We start from the raw sequence: 15977 nt of genomic DNA, 5'->3' as shown, positions 1-15977 counted from the left end.
TCAATGGGTAATAATTGAGGATATGGGGGGGGTTCCACTCCACAACAGATTTAAGAGAGGTAAGGTAGGCAAGAATAAGAAGAGATAAATGTGAGTAAATGCAGTCACATAATTTTAATATAATATTTTATATATTTATTCATAAGAAAAAGTCTGTAAGTCTGGGAACATTAAAAAAAAACAACTAGCTGCTAAGAATGCAGACAATAAGGCATCTTGAACATTTTAATCCCTGGCAAATGCTTCTTTGGAACAAAATGGATATTGGAGGAAAACGTGGTTAACATTACTCCATCCTGTTTCCAACAACACAACCTTTTTTTTGCAGGATCCAGCTTGCATAAGGTGAAGAACTGGAAGGAACACTGCAGCCTATAATGTATGTACTTTGTTAATAAGTAATCCTGACAATATTTATTTATTTTACTTATTTAACAAATTTATATACTGCCCAAAATGTATGTCTCTATCATATGAATCCAATATCAAGATAATGTTCTGAAAATCCCACAGGCCTGGTAATTATGGTAATTTTACATATTTATTATTTAACATATTTCTTTATTGGTTAATATTTATTTGTTTACACCACATCAGAACTATTTAAAAATGTAGAATGGGTTCCTCATAGTTCTGTGCTGATTATGAACAAATATAAAGAGATTTTTTTTTGCTTTTCCCCATTTAATTCAAGTACAATATCTTCATTAAGGCCTGATTCAGGTACTGTCAACATCAGTGTAATGCCAGGTATTGATTTCATCCAAAGCTGGATCAGGCCTTGACTGAAGAATATGAGTAGATATTCACTTCAGATATTAAGCAGGATTTTTCTCTTCAGGGTCATTTGAAATAACTTCTGTTTGAAAGTAATATTTTTTATTTTTATCTGACCAATACTGAATAAAAAACTATTTGGCTTTACTGTATTTAATATAATGGGAGGAAAGAACATGTTTTAAATGTGCAACTTAGTGAATTTAGATAGCCTTTGATGGATCTTAATATATAATGTGAGGAGAGACCTTTTATAGATTGCAAAAATAAAAAATAAAAATAAATCTTGTTTAATTAGAGAGAAATCACGAAGGGGTACTCAGTGGGGGCAGAGACAACAAGCCCACAAGTTACATTGCTTGGAAGGCTTGCTCAGTGCAAATTCTTTCTCGTTTTGCTAGTTACTGTTTTACTTTCTTTGGATCCATGCCATCTGCGAATAAACTTGGCAGAATGACTTACAGAAAAATGCAAAAGAAAGTGGCTAGAGACAGTACTGGATGTAAGGAGGCTGTACTATATAAGTTAGGTAACAGAATAGTGAGCCAAGTCTGATGGAGTTCATTCAGGCACTGAGAGTAGGCAACATCCAGTCTAAGTTAGTATTGACTGCGTTCAGTCAATGGGACTTAAGTTAGTCATGACAAACTTGCTCCATTGATTTTAATGGTGCTTAGTCATGACTGGATGTTGCTCACTGTCACTGTAATCTTGAGAATTACAGAGTGGACCAATTTCTGATGGTAAAAGTATATGCAAGCTTTCAGGTTACATAGGATTCACATTCAGTTCTGCCTGAAGAAGAGTTATGTGTTACTTGGAAGTTTACAGTCCTCTCATCAAGTTGCTTTATGAGACTTCATTCTAGCCTATGACAAGTGTCATCTTCACAGACACTTGTGAAGCCTGGGGGAATTAGCTCAAATGGTAGAGTGCTTGCTTAGCATGAGAGAGGTAGTGAGATTGATGCATGCATTCTCCAGCCCAGTGGTCCAACACATTTTTTAAGGGAGGAGAGCTGGTCTTGTGGTAGCAAGCATGACTTGTCCCCTTAGCTAAGCATGGTCCGCCCTAGTTGCATATGAATGGGAGACTTGAAGTGTGAGCACTGTAAGATATTCCCCTTAAGGGGATGGAGCTGCTCTCGGAAGAGCAGAAGGTTCCAAGTTCCCTTCCTGGAATCTCAAAGATAGGGCTGAGAAAGATTCCTGCCTGCAACCTTGGAGAAGCCACAGCCAGTCTGTGTAGACAATACTGAGCTAGATGGACCAATGGTCTGACTCAGTATATGGCAGCTTCCTATGATCCTATGTATGTTCCTATGTTCCACAAGATGAGAAAAGTGCACAATGTAGGGACTATAAACACAGAGGCTAGAAAAGATTATCTGCAAAAGGAAACACTGACTCTGACCTTACAGGGATATCTGACATTTCATTATAAAGACACAAACAGTGCTTTGTACATGGAGAACAAACTTATGATGTCACCTAGAGAACATGAGCTTGACTGGAGAAGACTTGGCTGAGTACTAGGAATGCTTTAAGGTTCAGTGGGGAAGGCCTTCTTGAAATCTGTAGAAACGCAGCGTTCCTGCATTTTTAAAAGTTGTCAAGTTAAACGTTTGCTGAGATGTTATTTGTTGCTGAGAGTCCAAGGTATTTAGGAAGTAAACTGTATTTTTTTAAAAAGACCAATGAAGAAGGATTATTTTCATTATATATTTGCCAGAAAAGGACTGAGATAGACACAATGGTCAAACAGCTAAGGAAAATTTAATTTAAAAATGCTTTTATTTCAGGCAAAATCAAGATTCCTTGGAATAAATGTAAAATCTTGTTAACCATGACCCAGATTAATTTCACTGTTTTATTTATTGTATTTCCACAATACAAATTGTGGAAACTAATATTAACATTTATTGTTTTCTTTCTATATTTAAGAGTTTAATATCTGCATTTACTTACTTTAAGAAAAACCGTGCTGTTCTAGCTATGGTCTCTTATTTAAGAAGTAGTTTCACTGAAATGAAGATGAGAACATCATGTTTTGAGAATGGCACCTTAATGTAGTGGCAATAAAACAGGTAGAATATGGTGAAGCTAAATCACAGCGTTCAGGTATACTCTTTTGTTTCAAGAAACAAGTTGAGGGAGAAGGCAAAGTTGAGCAGAGGCAAAGTATTGAGCTCTATTTTATTTATTATTTTATTTATTCAATTATTTACATTTTATGCTCTGCTTTTCATTTAAAATAACAAAGCAGCTTACAAAAGAACAAATATACAATATAAATTAACAAGCAAAATGGGATCAAAAATACATACAAAACAATAACTATCTAAAATAAAAGCCCACATAAAATCAGTTATGCACAGGACTATATGCTTTCTGGAACAGAAAGTTGTTCAACTTTTATTTAAAACAAGGGAAAGAGGGATCTAGATTTTCCTTCAAGTTGACTAACCTCGAATTCAAAATTTTGAATAATGAATTTTGCATTATCATAATGATTGATTTTTTTTTTTTAAAGAAAGGATAACATACTTCAAACCCTTCTGTAAAACCCCTGCTAACTGGGCAGAGAGACACCTTGCAAAGTGGTGATTCTATATTATACAGGGGGAGAGCAATTGACCCTATCCAACCCCAAAACAGCATCCCTTCGGTGGCTGATGGTGGTGTCTACCCTGTGTGTTTTTAGATTGTGAGGCCTTTGGAGACCTTTTCTTCTTATTTCCCCCCCTATGTAAACACTTTGCGAACCTTTTTTTTGAAAAGTGCAATATTAATGATAATAATTAATAATACCTACCTCTTCCATGACACCTTTTGTCCAACATCTTCATCCTGTTCCTTACTGCAACAATGGCATATTCTTCCCCTTTTTACCCTACTTCCCCTTCCTCTGCTATCCCCCTTGTGCTGATACCTAAATTGTAAGCCTCTTGGGAGAGGGACCTGTCTTCTCATTCTTTGTAAAGTGTCATGTACATGGATGGTACTAGATATATGAATAACAAAGTTGTGCCTTTCTCTCTTTGTGTATGTGTGTTTGTAGCACTTTAAGTTAAGAAGGAGCTGTTTGAAGCTACACATTCTCTTTGAGTTTGTTTGTTTTGCTTGGTTGAGGTTTTCCTGAGTTACTTTCATTTCTTAGAGTTTTTATTGAGAAGTGTGAGCCCAGTTTGGAGACATTACAGAGCAATATTTTGTTGGGTGCCCCGAACAGCTTGGCTGAGGTGAGTTAAGGAAAGGTTGGCAGTATGTTTTCCTGTGCTTGTAAAATAGACACATTTTGGTAAAGAATACTAGCCCTATTCTGACATTTTGAATGAGTACATGTTTTTGTGTGAATGACTGTACCCATATTCATTTTAAAAGTGAATCTGGGTAAAGGCCCCACAAATGCAGGTACAAATAGGAAGTGTACTGCTGTACATGTGTTCAACATGTGGTCAACATCATGTGTGAATCACTGTGTGTGTGTAAACTGTACACTTGTTGTATAGATGTTCAACATAATGTCTAAACATGATTCAACAGATTCTTTGCATCTGCTTTTATGTGCCTGAGCAGATTGGCAAAGCCAGATATTCCAATATATAAGAGTGTAGTCGATTACAAGCATTTGTCTCAGAGCAAGCCCAAGGTGAGGGGAAGAAAAATGCTGAATCATCCCCTCTATGCTTTCCGAGCAATGAATTCTCCCCAATCTTTCCTGAAATCTTGGTAGGATCTAGGCTGCCACCAACACCCAATAATCAACAGAGCTTAAATCTCCCCCTGGGCTTGGGTGGAAATCCCAGGAAAACTCTCCTGCTTTTACTGGGAAAGTATGCAAAAACCTTCCACATGTAAGCTTACACATGGTGAGAAAACTGGTAGTTGCTGAATGTATGAGATGTGTTGCACCAGAGAAAAAGCCTCCTTTCTCTGAGTTAAAAATCCACTCAGAGAGGCATGCAAAGGGAAAAAAACTTTATTCAAAATACTACAGACAGCTTCCATCTGAGGTGCTCTCAGTTTTTAGTTATAGGTAAAAGGAATACTTGGGAGGTTACAAAAATATTTCAAAAAGCAGAGGTGGCACACTTTAAAAATCATGGTTACCCATTTACAAAGAACATTGATGTAAGAAAAATACAAAAGCACCTTTAAAAGCTTACAGAGTCTTTTGCAACGCTCTAGCTGGATGGGCGCAGGCTTAGCTTAGTTGCATTACAGGTAAACAACAATAGAACAGTTTCAGGGATATGCAAAGCACATAAAAGCAAACGAAAGTCTAATGCACAGTCTGTTTAAACAAACTTTCCCTTAGACTAACTTTGAGAAACCCCAAAGCCCTGGCTTCCTTCTTGAACTCACCCAAACCATGGTAGCAGATTCAAGTTTCCTGCCCTCCTGGCTTTCCCCGGACCTGCAGAGAATTTTTCCTACAGTTCATGGCCACACATTCTCCTCCCTGCACTCCCAGGCAACTTCAACTAACAAAGAAACTTTCTTTTCCTCCTCATGGCTCTCTAGGTCCCACCGACCTGGTATGTTGGTTGGCTGATCTCTGGAGTTCACCAGCCTGTCAGTCAGGACAGGGTTCACTTCCCGTTTACTCTTTAGGGGATAGGAGGGGCTGATCAGAGACTGATCACTACAAAGAGTCAAGTTGATTTTTACTGCTGTTATTGTTTTGGGGGATGGATAATAGATTGTGTGTAGATACACCCATCTACCCCAAGATATTTAGAGAAACCATTTCGCCCATTTGTAGTATGAGGTACAGAACTGTAAGTACTTAAATGTAACTGAATACGTATGAGAGAGAATATTTATAAAGCAGTTACACGATGGTAGGCATGGTGTTTGTTATTGTTATTGAGCTATGTTGCCCACAAAATTGGCAGCAGTTTTGCTTATAACTGATTGCAGAAGAACCCAGCAAACTTTGTGGAGTGTGTGTGTGTGTCTACACTGTGGGAGGGGTCATTGTTCAGTGGCAGACAATGCTTTAATCACAGGAGGGACAGAGAGGCAGACTTAGGTTGGCTAAAACTGGGAGGAATCAGACCAGGGCTTATGGATTTCATTACCCACCTGCCCCCATTAATTTAAGCACTGGTGGTATAGCACCTGCTCTGCATGCAGAAGATGCCCAGACTCAGTCCCTGGCATCTCCAGGTAGAGCTGGGAAAGACCCCAATCTGAATCCCGGGAGTGCCTCTGCTGCCAATCTGTGTAAGTGATACTGAGCTAGTTGGACCAGTCTGACTAGGTATAAGGCGGTTCCTTTTATTTATTATTCCTTAATTCCCTATCACGCATCATATGCTTTGTGGATTCTGATTTCGTTAAAATTCTAAGGTTAAAGGGAGGCCTGTTATTTTAGCTGTTCATTTTCTTGTGCTTCTCTTAAGCCTTCAGTGCATGAAATTGTACCTGGGGCCTCCCCAATGAGGCTGGCTTTGAAGAATGATGGCTTGCAAATCCTGAGCATGAATGTCTCTATCCTGGCCCTCGCCCCATGTCTAACCAAAATGTTATTATTTTAGTCTTTAATCATAATTTCTTCTTTATAACCGTCATGGGCTAAGAATTTGGGACAGAATGTTTTTCTCATTTCTGTTCCTAAAATGAAAAGAGGCAGAGTAGTTAAAGCAATATTATCTTTCATTGGACTAAGGTCCGCTGAAAATGTTGTAATTAGGAATTTAATGTGGAAAGAAGATAAGATTTGCTGCAGTAAAGTTTTATTAATAGACAAACGAGTAGGTCAGTTTTCAGGAAAGAAGGGAGCTGTGCAAGTTACATACCAGCTGGCCAGTTAAAAAGCAGCAGTCAGAAAGTGACTTTTGCAGCCTGTTGGAAATTTTTCATGGAAGAATTTGTAAGGAACGTGGAACAGCAGATTCAGCTGGCTAGTAGGTGTTAATAAAATTCTTAATGATTTCAGCAGTCTCTGATGGAGTGACCGCCACAGCCAGATGGCAATCCTGCAACTTTTACATGGAATGTTGACAACCCATCAGGTTGAAGCTGAAATGCATTTTTTTGGTGCAAACACAAATGATTGTGCTGACATTACATAATCTCCACTTTAAAGAGTTTTGTAGGAGGAATTCTAGACAAAACCTAGGTGCTTAAACATACACAAGCTTTTTTACATAAGTATGTAAAAACAATTATTTTAGTAGTTAGTTCTGACATGAGTGTCAGGACATTCATGAATATTGCTTAGGCACTAGTTAGGATCATCAATATCCCTGTTTGGAGGCATGCATGCGTGTGAGCACATGCACGCACGCACATGCATACACTCATATAATTTGTTCAGAATCAGTTCAGGGCTCTCAAGAAAATGGCAGCCATTTTAACAAGATGGTATCAGAGAACCTCTGTCTGAGCCATAGAGCCAGCTTTTCTGTCTAAGCGAAAAACTGTATATTTATTGAGGGCTTTCCCCTATTATCACTGAGGAAACAATCCAGTTCTCTTAAAATCAATGGGTATATTGTCAATTATTAGAAAAGAGGAAGATAAAACTCTGAATTTCAGCTATACATAAATAATCAACACTGTATTCCTGTAGGAATAATTCTGTGGGTCTACCTGACTTCCTGATTGTTCACATATTAATTATTCTGGAACAAATCCTTACTTTTTCCACATAAGGAAACTTTCCATCCTCCAACTTTACCATGCTCAGGTGACTGAAGGTCTGCTGCTTTTTCAAACCACTCTGCCCCATCCTCCTTCGCTTCCCCTTAAATGACTGCCCTTCCTTCCCTACTGTCCCTTATGGGATTCACTGCCAGAGGATGTGGATCTAGCTTAGGTTTTTTTTTTTTTTTAATGGATTGATCAGTGTCATAGAGATAAGTCTATCAGAAGCTATTAACTATAACAGCCAAATAGAATCTCCATGTTCAGAGGCAGTATACTTCTGAACACCAGCTGTTAATAACTTACAACAGAAAGGGCTGCTGTTTCCTACCCTGATCGTAGCCTTCCTGGGGGCATTTTGTTGGTCACTGTTGGAAACAGGATGGCAAACCCTTAGTCTTTTTGAGCAGTGCTCTTCTTGTATTGCTCACATGAACACAAGGCTGCATTCAGATGAATAAAAATAAAACGTACTTCTGTAGGGATTATTTAGTAGTGCATGTCTTCAGAGGCGCTCTTACCTTTGGACTTCCAGGGCGGTCCAGGGCCTCCACTCGCCCTGGGGGGGCCTCCAAATCCTCTTTAGTCTGTCCTGGGTGGTGTGGTCACCATGCCACCAGCCTGTGCTGCACCAAGTGGCTGAATGTGACCTCTGCTTTAGAGACAGAGGGAGGAGTGGGGAAAGAAATATGTGGGAGGGGAATATGTTAAGTTGTGTATTGAAATGCTTCTGCTAATGCATAGTCATATAAATATACCTTTTAATATTATATTATATTTATATTATATTTATTTATTTATTTGATTTATATACTGCCCTTCCAAAAATGGCTCAGGGCAGTTTATATCAAACGAAAATCAATTAAAATCAATTAACAAACTCAAAACTAAATCAATTAAGCAATTAAAATAATTTAAACATTAAAATCATTAAAAATTTAAAACCTAATTAAAAGACTAGGTGAATAAATGTGTCTTCAATGCCTTTTTTAGTGTTGCCAGAGATGGGGAGGCTCTTATTTAAACAGGGAGAGCATTCCAAAGTCCCAGGGCAGCAGTGGAGAAGGCTCATTCCCGAGTAGCCACCAAACGAGTTGGTGGCAACCGCAGACAAACCTCTCCAGATGATCTTAGTAGGCAGTGGGGCTCATGGTGAAGAAGACATTCACTTTACCATGAGCCCCTCTGCCTACAAGAATAGTCTTACATTCTTGTGAGTTCAGTTGCTATTTGTGCCCTCAAGAACCCACATGATACTGCATGTGTCGTGTGTGTGTGTGTGTGTGTGTGTGTGTGTGTGTAGGGGGATGATGCCTAACTTGCGGGGGGTGGGGGTTGTTCCAAAGGCCTTTAGGTCCAGGCTCCAAAATTACCTAGGTGCATTTCTGCATGTATTATGTCTGTACTAAACAGGAGTGTGTAATGCTAGTTTCCCCTCAAGAAAGAACACATTCAATGAAGTCAACAGGAGATAGCCAACAGGTTTCTGTAGGCCAAGGGTTCGCAAGCCTAGATCCCCAGAAGGTGTTGACTACAAATAGCCACAATGGCACTGGTAGTACAACTACATCTGAAGACCAAGCTTATTAATTTCCCCTCACTGTATCTCAAAAGTTCTTCAAATAGCCAAATAGATTTTTAAAAAAACCCACACACAGAGAAAAAAAAATCCCATGGAAAAACAAAGTATTATATTCTACCCCATATCTCTGGTTAGAAAGAATAACCACTCCCCAAATTAAAAGTAAGCTAGTTTTTCCAAAGCAAGCCCAGGTGCCAGGTGTAGCTTATAGTTAGGACGGAAATCAGGAGCAATCCACTGAAAAACCTAACCAATTTAATATAGGCTGTATTAGTAGAGGAGAGGAGAGCTGGTCTTGTGCTAGCAAGCATGACTTGTCCCCTTAGCTAAGCAGGGTCCACCTTGGTTGCACATGAAAGGGAAACTGTAAGTGTGAGCACTTCAAGATATTCCCCTCAGGATGGAGCCACTCTGGGAAGAGCAAAAGGTTCCAAGTTCCCTTCCTGGAATCTCCTAGATAGGACAAGATTTTTTTTTTTTTAAAGGGACAAGAGTTTTTTAATTGAACCAACAAACTACCAAAGCATACAGTACGTTACTAAAGCACAATTATATACAAAGTGGTTGTTTGTAGATTCCTGCCTGCAACCTTGGAGAAGCCACTGCCAGTCTGTGAAGACAATACTGAGCCAGATAGACCAATGGTCTAACTCAGTATTTGGCAGCTTCCTATGTTCCTAGTATTAAACAAAATATTAGTTATTAATAGATATGTTACCATTAAAGTGGATTGTCTAGCCACGTTTCGTATTTTAAAACAATTTTAAAATACATGCAATTGTTAAAAACCGTTCTCAAAATCATGTCAGTAACTAGCTTAACAAAAAGTTCATAACAATGCAACATTGTAGCTGTTTATTAAACTGCCGAACGGATGTCTGTTGAAAGGTGCAACATAAATTCTAGGTGCTAATAGCATTTACTACCGTTAAATAATGATGATGTCCTGGAAACAAGGTGATTTATTCAATTTATCTCCTGTGCATACGCAAGTGGGTTGATAAATATGGTAATGAAGAATGGATCCCTTTCAAATCCTTCTGGGATTTGGGTCAATCATCAAGCGCCGTAGGACAGTAACCCCACTTCTTCGCTATTGAGCCACAAAGATGTCATGACATTAATACTTGCTCTGAGCGGGCATATCTCCAAAACCAGCACTGAGCATATGTCTTAACCAGCCTGACAGACCCTAGTTTCTATGCGTTCCTTCCAAGGTACCGTCCTGATTCTTTCTAAACCGTCTCAACAGAGAACCAATTGACACCTTTCATTTCCGGTCTTCTTATTAGTTTCCTTGCCTTCTCTTTCATTCCATTTCTTCCCCCCATACAGTTTTTCTGGTGAGGTCAGGTGATTGAAGCATCCCCTGCTGTTCCTGCCCGTTTTCACTGCCTGTGAATTAGCTCTTGTGAAGGCAGCATTTCCTGTCAGTGAGTGACAAGAGGCGCTATATCTGACAAGATGAATTCATTCTCTCTTTCTCAATCCCTCTCTCCTTTCTTCTCCTTCTTTCTCTGCCCGCGTCTCTCTACCTCTCCTTTGTCTTTAATTGCTTTGGTTCTCTCTCCCTCTTTTCTCCCTATAATCTCTCTTCATTTCTTTTCTCCCCCCCACACCCCATTCTATTATCTCTCCTGTCTTCCTTTGTATTCTTTCATTCCCAGCAGGGCTCATGCATACAAATTGACCCCCTCCCAGCCAGTAATGTGACCGAAGCTCTTTGTGGCTCCTACAATCTCTATGGTAACTGTCAAGGGGGTGGGGGGTGTCTCAAGAGTGGCTGTAGACCTAGCACTTAGGCCCGGAGATTGTTGTTCTTGCTGACGGTGAAGTCCATATGTGTCACCTGACTGCTCTGTAAAAACCCTTTTTTCCCCTTTTGCTGTTTGTGTAAATAGCTTTCACACTAAAGGTAAAACCCCAAGACTTAAGTGTGCAAATGTTTTGGAGAAGGATAGAGAAGTGTGAAGGTTTCCCCCCAAATGCCTGACAGAAGATGCATCGTCTTCAAAACTATGTTTTCCTGGGCAGCACTTATAAAAATCATTATATTGAATAGTACCGTCCATCTATTGATGTTCACCACCACTCTAGAGAGGCTGGCAACACTAGAAAAACAACATGTGTTCATATTTCTGCAACAAGCTACAAGAGCGATCCTAAACCACTAGTGCAGATTAATGCTTAGAGAGTTGCATGTAGTACACCGCTCTGGGCTCCTTGGAGGAAGAGCGCAATATAAAATGTAGATGATGATGATGATGATTGATTGGATTTATATACCGCCTAGTATAAAAATCTCAAGGTGGTGTTATGTATATGTCAGTTAGATTTCACTGGAACTTTCATTTCCACAACAAATATTTTGGTTTCAGATGGCACCATGTGTATTTGTGAAAACCTTTAAGGTTGGACTTTGCTCCAAATATTTTTCATCTCTGGATTTTGAGAGATAAAATTGTGCTCCAGGAGTTCAGGCTTCACTATAAGTGAATGGATTGTGCCCATTCTGTATAACATCTGTTCAAAACTTTGGTAAATCAATTTGTAGTTTAACTATGGATAGATTCTACTATTGCTTCCTTTTGTATGTTTTCTTTTATTCATCCCAGGTTGGCTCTTACAGTTTAATACCAGATATCACTGTAAGAAACATAATATTTATTAGGCAATTAAATTTTATTACCTCCACCACTGCTGGGCAGGGGGGTGGGGGTGGAACCTATTAGTAAATCCACAAAATCATTCATTGCCCTGTCAGATACCACAAACCACATGGTGCTCAGCATTTTGTGGTTTTTAACCTGATCTTTAATTAAGGGCATTAATAAAATACAAGTACTCCTAAAATAATCTATAGGTAACAGGAATGTTTAATTTGCAGCCTTGTCCTTACTTGCAGACTATTTCTGGCACAAGAGTCAGCAGTGAAATGGTTAATGTTGTGGGCATTTAAGTGGTCATAATTAACAACCTATTAACGTGAATAGGGCAAGTTCTCACTTTGCATTGCTATTGTTTCACTCCCACTGTTTACAGACTCTACTAGGCAGCAATCTATAGCTTTGCATTGTGGGCTTTTGTCTTGTTTTGTTTTTTAACTAGAGAGGCTAGATGTTTCATCTTCAAATAAATAAATAAAACAATCTCACAAGCCTACAGGAAAACCTGAGCTTTGCTTGTTCCAAGAAACAGGAACCCCCCAACTGCCTGTGTGCTGTGAGAAATTAAATAGTTACGGCTCCCATTAGCACAAAAGATCTACTCTCTGTGTGGTGAAGTGGTTAAAGTGTCAGACTAGCAACAGAGAGACCTGGGTTCAAATCTCCACCCAGCCATGAAGCTCACTGAGCCAGTCACTCTCTATCAACCTAACCTACCTCACAGGGTTGTTGTGAAGATAAAATGGGGAGGAGGAAGCCTTGTACGCTGCCCTAAGCTCTGGAGAATGGATGAAATAGAAATGTAAATAATAGTAATGATGGTTCCCTCCTCCTAACTGGTCTCTGCTGGCAACAAGTAATTTTGTCACATCTCTGCATCAGAAGTGTTTGAATAAACCCATCAGAATGCCTGTTGTGTGCACTTGCAGCAAGGGAAAGCTTTGGAGGTGGCTACAAGGAAAAAGGCACACACAAGAGCCCAGTTCAGTCTTACTCCAACTGACCTTGGGACGTGACTCTGAAAGAGGCGGCTACAGAGTTCTCCACTACCAGCTCTCTCAGGACCAGTGACCCTTCCACTTTTTGCCTACTTATGCAGAGGGAAGGTAGGATCAGGCCTCTTATTTGTGGACGAAGTGTTTATGGCAGGAGTTCTCAAACTTGAGTCCCCAGTTGTGGGACTACAACTCCCATCATCCCAGTCACATTGACCATTGTGGCTATAGGTGAAGGGAGTTGTAATACAACAACAGCAACAGAAACTGGGGACCCAAGTTTGAAAACCCTGGTTTATGGAGATGCTTTCTTCCAATCAGGACATGCCTTTCGCCATTTAAACCACTTTGAACACTTTTTGTTGAAAAGCGGTATATAAATATCTTTAATGATGATGATAATGGTAATAACACCTAGTACAGTGATTCACACAGAAACACAGAGGGTAGGTTCCTCTAAGGGTGGGTCTACAGAAGAATCCATTTTCATGACCTTCGCCACCACCTTGATGCCTCCACTAAAGGTACAGAGACCCCTTTCTCTCTCTGCCACCCCCGGCACCTTTATGATAGGGATTAGGGATGCCCTCTTTACTTGTAAAGGGGAATTCTCAAGGATTCCCCTTTACAAATATCCCCCAAACCAGCCCTCAAACCGGTTTGGCCCAGTTTGATGGCTGGACCGGACCAGGCCTAGTTGGTTTGAATCCGGCCCAGATTTGAACTGAACCAGCTCAGACATCCCCCCACCACACACACACGGTTGTAGCTCAGTGTATAGCATCTGCTTTGCATGCAGAAGGTCCCAGGTTCAATCGCTGGAATCTCCAGGTAGGCCTAGGAAAGACTCCTTTCTGAATCTTGGAGAGCTACTGCCAGTTAGTGTAGACCAGGCTTCCCCAAACTGCAGCCCTCCAGATGTTGCTGAACTACAACTCCCAGCATTCCTAGACACAATTTTATGTGGCTGGGTATGCTGGGAGTTGTAGTTCAGCAACATCTGGAGGGCCACAGTTTGAGGAAGCCTGGTGTAGACAATACTCAGCTAGATGGACCAGTGGTCTGACTTGGTATAAGAAAGCTTCCTATGTTCATGTGTGTGTGTGTATGTGTGTGTGTGCGCACTACTTTATATGATGGAATACATATGAATTAGAATAGTTGAAAAAGCCAGGTATGTCATGGAAATCATTAATAGCAATGCTATTAACGTATATATTTACTTTTCTCTTCTTGGAGTTGGGGCAGGGGGCAAACAAATTCATTCACAAGTGGTTAAACGTAAATTTCCAGGCCAGGATCCAAAGAACTTCTTTAGGTGCATCCAAGGGCTTTGGTGCGCTGATGGCATTTTTGTTTACTTTTCCTTTGAACAGTAGTTTCAAAAAAGATTTGTCATGGTGAGAGGACTGCTGATCAAGCAATGCAACCCCAACGTTCCTTTCAGTGTAGGAAACTAGTTGCGTAGTTCTTTGGATTCCAGCCCAAGTTTTCCTTTGCTTTCAAATTGACATCATTTGTACAGGGTTGTGGGTTGTTGTTTTTTTGGTTTTTTTTAAACAATTTTAATTAGGTATTCAAAAGCTGCACCTGCTGAAATTTCCTCTTCTACACAGGTCTTAAGAATATAAGAGCTCTGCTCAGACATTTGATGCTCTATCAAGAGGGAAAGGGACAAATCAGATAAATAATTAGTATGAGTACTGGGATTTATTCATCCATTTTTTAATGTTTGATTTAATCAAAATATAAACTGAAAATATTAATGTTCTAGATGAGAAACTGGAAAGCTCACATTGAATATAGAGAACTGTATTGTAATGTATTTCATTCTTTGTAATATGAATAATACAGAGTTATTGTGTGACAAATATAAGGTGATTGAATGTTAATGGATTTCCTGTTCTTTTATTGGTTTGAATTATATGTAATTTAAACAACAAAATACAATGACTAAAACCACAAAAGAAGTTTAGAAGGTCTGGTCTAGGAACCAGAGAACTCTCAAAGATTGCCTGACTGAATTTTGTTGAGGACCTTCATGTGTTATTGGACTTCAACAACATTGTAAGCTTTGATCTAAACATTTAACCCTGGATTTGTGCCATTAAACTAGAAGGGCTTTGACTACTGGTACTTACATAGAAAAGCTAGTGTGGATTATACTTAATTTGTTTTGTAATGATTTTTTGGTTAGAAACAGAAGACAATCAATGGCTTCCTGGCTTTGTTTCTAACTACACTTACTCATGAGTAGGTAGTGTATTTATGATTACTGCTTTCAGCATGCAAATAGAAGAAACAGATAATAGCCCATATGTAAAACCCCATAATGAGAAGCTGTGGCAATTCTCAAAGAGTTGTTTGTTTAGCCAGCATATTTGTCTTAGATCTTTAGACACAGCCACAATCCCCAGTTAACAGGTTTACATTAGTTTTCTGGTTTTATCATTATTGCCACGATGATGATTATTAGATCATCAACTTGCTATTTTAAAAAATCCATAATGAAGGCAACCCATGGTAATAAGAAATACAGAATTTTAAAAAATACAGATACAGAATTTTAAAAAACCAGCAGAATAAAAAAGCAAAATGAGCACCAGATTTTAAAAGTATCTTACGTTATATATTATTGTGTCATATACCCAGTCCATGAACCAATTTAAGGGGGTGGATATTTCATTTTAATTATTTCACAAAGCCAAAAGATTCAAACTCTGTGCTAGGAAACATGGAATATTGCTTAGATATACTCTTTGGTCCTCATGCAACCTGATCCTATGCATGAATTCTATGCGATTTATTCCCATGTAACAGTGTATAAGAGTATGGAGGAAGGGAGGAGAGCTGGTCTTGTGGTAGCAAGCATGACTTGTCCCCATAGCTAAGCAGGGTCTGCCCTGGTTGCATATGAATGGGAGACTTGATGTGTGAGCACTGCAAGATCTTCCCCCCAGGGGATGGAGCTGCTCTGGGAAGGTTTCAAGTTCTCAAGTTCCCTCTCTGGCTTCCCCAAGATAGGACAAGATTATTATTTTTTATAGGACAAGATTTTTTTAATTGAACCAACAAACCACCAAAGCATACAGTACGCTGAGAGAGATTCCTGCCTGCAACCTTGGAGAAGCCGCTGCCAGTCTGTGAAGACAATACTGAGCTAGATAGACCAATGGTCTGACTCAGTATATGGCAGTTTCCTATGTTCCTATGTTCCTAAGAGCGGGATAGAAATGTAATAGATAGATAGATAGATAGATCTAGCACACAACCCTTGCTAATTGCACAAAGAGACACATTT

General features: G+C 39.4%; 1 long non-coding RNA gene across 3 annotated transcripts in view; it reads left to right on the top strand.

The window, feature by feature from the left end:
• The window catches only part of LOC128330466 (uncharacterized), an 86630-nt gene that overhangs the window by 1711 nt on the left and 68942 nt on the right, over window positions 1–15977 (top strand). For all 3 annotated transcript variants that reach the window (XR_008310109.1, XR_008310110.1, XR_008310111.1), the window contains one exon: window positions 329–379. This is a non-coding gene — a long non-coding RNA (uncharacterized LOC128330466). The remainder of the gene's footprint in view (window positions 1–328; window positions 380–15977) is intronic.

Source organism: Hemicordylus capensis, chromosome 6, assembly GCF_027244095.1.
Source record: "Hemicordylus capensis ecotype Gifberg chromosome 6, rHemCap1.1.pri, whole genome shotgun sequence".
Lineage (NCBI taxonomy): Eukaryota > Metazoa > Chordata > Lepidosauria > Squamata > Cordylidae > Hemicordylus > Hemicordylus capensis.
This window is presented reverse-complemented; position numbering and strand designations above follow the sequence as displayed.